This window comes from Triticum aestivum, chromosome 1B (assembly GCF_018294505.1).
Source record: "Triticum aestivum cultivar Chinese Spring chromosome 1B, IWGSC CS RefSeq v2.1, whole genome shotgun sequence".
Classification (NCBI taxonomy): Eukaryota; Viridiplantae; Streptophyta; class Magnoliopsida; order Poales; family Poaceae; genus Triticum; species Triticum aestivum.
This window is the reverse complement of record NC_057795.1, coordinates 430,380,322-430,385,285: the sequence shown is the minus strand read 5'-3', so window position 1 is coordinate 430,385,285 and position 4,964 is coordinate 430,380,322.

Sequence of the window (4,964 nt, the reverse complement as noted above, 5' to 3'; positions counted from 1 at the left end):
AACTCCTGAAAACTGGCCTCACATTCCTCAGTAAATTTCAACTTAGTGTCCTTCTTCAACAACTCCATCATGGGCTTTGCAATCTTCGAGAAATTCTCAATGAACCTCCTGTAGTATCCTGCGAGTCCAAGGAAACTCTGGATCTCTCCAACTGACGTGGGTGCTTCCCAATTTATCACAGTGACAACCTTGGTGGGGTCTACTGCTATTCCTTCTCCGGATATAACATGTCCGAGGAATCCAAATTCATTCAACCAAAACTCACACTTACTGAACTTGGCATATAACTGATGTTCTCTGAGCTTCCCAAGTACCAAACACAAATGCTCCTTATGCTCCTCTTCATTCTTCGAGTAGACCAGAATATCATCAATGAACACCACGACGAACTTATCCAAAAACTCCATAAACACCTTGTTCATCATGTTCATGAAATAGGTAGGTGCGTTAGTCAGACCAAATGACATAACGGTATACTCATATAGCGCGTACCTTGTGGTAGAAGCTGTCTTTTTTTTGAACCTTGAATAGTAGGAGAACCTCCCACTGTTATGATTGTATTAATATGATGTTGTACAAATTACATAGTGTCTATACATGTGTCAACCCCCCATTTGGGTGTGTGTTAGATTTGCTAGACTATAGAAGAAAGGATGATAGGGATGAGATGTTTATGCTTTTCCTTGACCCTATAGGTAAGGAGAGAGAAGTCCTTCTTAAATATGTCCAACCAAGAAAGTTTTGTTGGTACAATCCCCCTGAAGTGTTTATTATTGTGTTCCTTCCATAAGCTCCATGCCGCAAGCAAGAACATATCCATGAAAAGAGGTCGATCCCAGTTTTGTTTGGCCATAGCAACATTCTGAAGGCGTGACATTCCTTGTGGCCAGGAAAGACCAAGACTTGCCCAACAATCAGTGCTGAAGCGGCATTCAAAGAACAAGTGCTCCAAGGTTTCCTCAATTTGTAATCCACAAAGAATACAATTGTGGTCTTCACCAATGTTGTAATGTCATCGTTTAAGCATATTCCTGGTATTGAGACGATCGACCAATAGCAACCAACCAAAAACCTTTATTCTCACTTGATTTCCAAATCCAACCAAATGCCTCATGCGCTCGAATATCTCTGAAGTAGAATGTGTAGTACTTGTGTGCCGTGAATTGCGCTAATCCCCATGCATATAACCAAACATCTGCATCATCGGATAAGGCAGTCGTGGCCAAGTCAGATTGAAGTTGCCGAACTTCAGCGTGAGCTAGCTCTAAGAGTGGAAGATGAAACGCCTCTCGCAGTGCCGTGATGGACAAGAAATCTTTGACCGAGATGTCTTCATTGATGATGTAAGAGAAAGCTCGAGGATATTTGTTAGCAATAATGTTGTCTGCCCAAGAGTCTTTCCAGAAAAGAACATTCCTACCTTTTGCTACCTGGACCGTGGAGACCCCCCTATAAATGGGCATTAGTTTTGCAACATCACGCCACCAGAATAATCCACACGTGTCCGAAGCATGTGGTATGCGGTTAGAGTAGTATGTGTCCCAAATGAGCTGGACCCAAGGCACGTCCCAACTATTATAGAATTTATGTAAGTATTTGAGTAAGAGGGCATCTCCTTGTGTTCTTAGATCAATCACACCTAGGCCTCCGCATTCCTTAGGTTGGCAGACCATGTTCCAGGTGGCTAGGGAGTTGCATTTATCGCCTTGTTTAGTTTTTTTAGTCCACAAGCACTTTCTTCTAATCTTATCCAGCAGTTCAATGATCTTGGTTGGCAATCTGAGTGCGCATAGAGCAAAAATGATCAATGAAGTAATTACTGAATTGAGCAGGGATAATTTGCCACCGTAGGATATCATATTTAGAGTGGCAGTTAGTCTTCTTTCCATAGAGCAAACCAGTGGCATGAGCTCAATGACCGTTGGACGTGTAGTTCCAAGTGGAAGGCCCAAATAGGTAAACGGTAGCTTGCCAATGACACATCCAAATATAGTGGCTATTTCCTGAGTCTTTTCCAGGTCACAACTCATTGGGACGAGAGTGGATTTGTGAAAATTTATTTTCAACCCAATGGACGTTGCATAGTCATTTAAGATGTCCTTGATAGTTGTAGCTTGTTGGGTGCATGCGGGCATAACCAAGATGGTGTCGTCGGTGTATTGAATCACAGGATAATCATTTTGGTGTGGGGATGGGAACGACAGATGAATCAAATTGCGTGCAAAAGCATCATTTATATATGGCAGCTTGCAAGAGGTCGGCCGCAAGAACAAAGATGAGGGGGGAGAGAGGATCCCCCTGCCATACACCGCATTTTGCAGTAGAATTGCCGACCAGGAGTGCCATTAAGAAGGACCAAAGATTTGCCCGAAGAGAAGATGCATCAAATCCATCCCAGCCATTTGTCATTGAATCCCATGTTTTTCATAATTTCAATCATTGCCTCATGCTCGATCGTATCAAATGCATTGGCAAAATCTAACTTGAGAAGCATGATTTCCTTTTTGGAAGATTGACATTGATATATGTACTCATAAGCCCATGCAAGACAATCTTGTATAGTCCGTCCTTTGAGAAATCCATATTGGTTCTTGTGCATGATTTTGAGGATAACTTTTTGAAGTCTATTAGCCAAAAAATTTGTGACAACTTTGAGGCAACAGTTGAGAAGCGTGATCGATCGATAGTCATTGATAGACTTAGGAGAGCCGACTTTGGGGATGAGCGTGATGAAGCCGTCGTTAATGCTTTCCAAATTGAGCTCCCCATTGTGGAATTGATTGCACAAGTTATAAAAGTCATTCTTGATGATTGGCCAGCATCATTTTAAGAATAAACCATTAAAGCCGTCCGGACCAGGGGCTCTGTCAGCGGGCATTTCTCTAACAACTTTGTCGATCTCCTCATGTGTAAAAGGAATGGTCAGATCATCAAGTCCATTGCATTTCTTGATTATACGGGATAGGTTGAATTTCATATTGCAGGGTCTTGATGATCCCAGCCTTTCTTTAAACGTTTGAAAGATTATAGATTCTTTTCCTGCATGATCCTCCACCAAAGTGCCATCTGGTGTTGCAAGAGTAGCAATATTGTTCTTCCTATACCTTTCAGAGGCCAAGGCCTGGAAAAATTTGGATGGCTCGTCCCCGAACTTGACCCATCTGATGGTACAACGCTTTTTCCAATAAGCTTGTTGATATCGTAATAATCTTATGATGTGTGCCTTGAGAATTCTTCAAAAATTAGCTTCAGGTATAGATAAAGTCCGTTTGTTTTCAAGCTCATCGGTCTCACAAAGGGCTTTTGTTTGAGTTCTCAATGGCCACAGATAGTTTAGATATGCCTTTGCTCCAATGTTTAAGATCACGTCTCAGGGTTTTGAATTTTCGGCACAGAATGGTGGCAGTATTTGTGGAGTGCACTGGTTTGGCCCAAGAAGATTCAACAATTTGCATGAAACCCGGATGTTGGACCCAGAACGATTCAAAGCGGAATAGTTTTGATTTAGGGATATTTGTTTCAATAGTAACCACACATGGAATATGATCGGAGACTGGTTTACCAAGTGGTTTAACCAAAGTTTTGGGGTAAGACGTGGTCCAATTGGTGCTCGTAAAAAACCAATCCAATTGTTCTAGAAGAGGGTCAATCTGCATGTTGCTCGAAGTGAAAGAACATCCCTTGATAGGCAATTCAATGAGGCTTTGACAGCGAATGAAATCATTAAATGTGTTCATGTCATTAATGCTGCCTCCAAGTTTATTACGATTGTCTGGTGCATGTATAAAGTTAAAGTCACCCACAAAGAGCCAATCTTCACTTGAGGGAATATTAAGTGAGCACAACCATTGGATGAATTGTTCCCTCTGCTCACCTTGACAAGGTCCATATACATTAATCAACGTCCAACATTGTGCCGATTGAATTGATTTGAAACGTTGACCAGTGCAAAATCTTCAGATAAAAGCACGTCAGTGGAGAAAATAGTGCTATTCCAAATGGTGACAATACCCCCCGATGCCCCACGAGAAGGTACAAACACAAATTGATCAAAGCGACGAGGGCAGCAAGACTTAATGAAAGACAAATCAAACGATCATTTCTTAGTTTCTTGCAAACATACCACCGCACAACCACTATCGCATTGGAAAGCACTAACTGCTTGTCCCCGGAATTTAACCCGCGTACGTTCCAACATAAGACATTCCAGTTCACCAAAAGATTCATTGCGGAAGTAAAGTAAATGATCTGCAAAAGAGAAATTAAGTCGAGTGCCAATCTGCTGGATAACCCTGCCAGGTGTAGGCGGCGGGATCTTCTCATCATCATCTACCTCCCTGATAGTGAGAGCAGTGGGAACAACCCTGGGTTTAACCTTAGAAGTTTTTTTCTTGCTGTCAGAAACCTGATGGAGTTTGAAGCCATCATATTTGTTGGTGCGTGCACTTCTACGCAGAGCAATATCACATTCAGGCACCACTGATTTGCCTTTGCGGGTGAGGATTGTGGAGGAGCCAGCAAAATCTGAGACAGTGGGAGGAGGCTGCTGCACTTGGCCCACATGAACAATCTGCATGTCCATTGGTTCAGACAAGACTTCTTCAGAAACTTGAGCTTGATCAACCACATCCACAGTAAGCTCCCGACTAACAACTTCAGAGAGATCTTCAATTATAACATTAGAGGAAGAAGCATTTGCAATGGTTTTGGAAGCAGAGACCACTGTCAGAAGACCATCATTTTTAGAGATGGTAATTTTAAAAGTGACTGAATCTTGCTGAAAGCCATAGTGATCTCTCCATGGGCCAAAAGAAGCCACAATGGGCTTAATAGCAGCAGCAAGATAAGTGTTTAACCTGAGCATGGGAATTCAGTCCCTAATGAGCATAGCAGGTATGAAATCACCTTGAGTAGACATATCCAAGTGTAGGCCAGCAGCAGAAAAATTCAGAGATAACTCCATG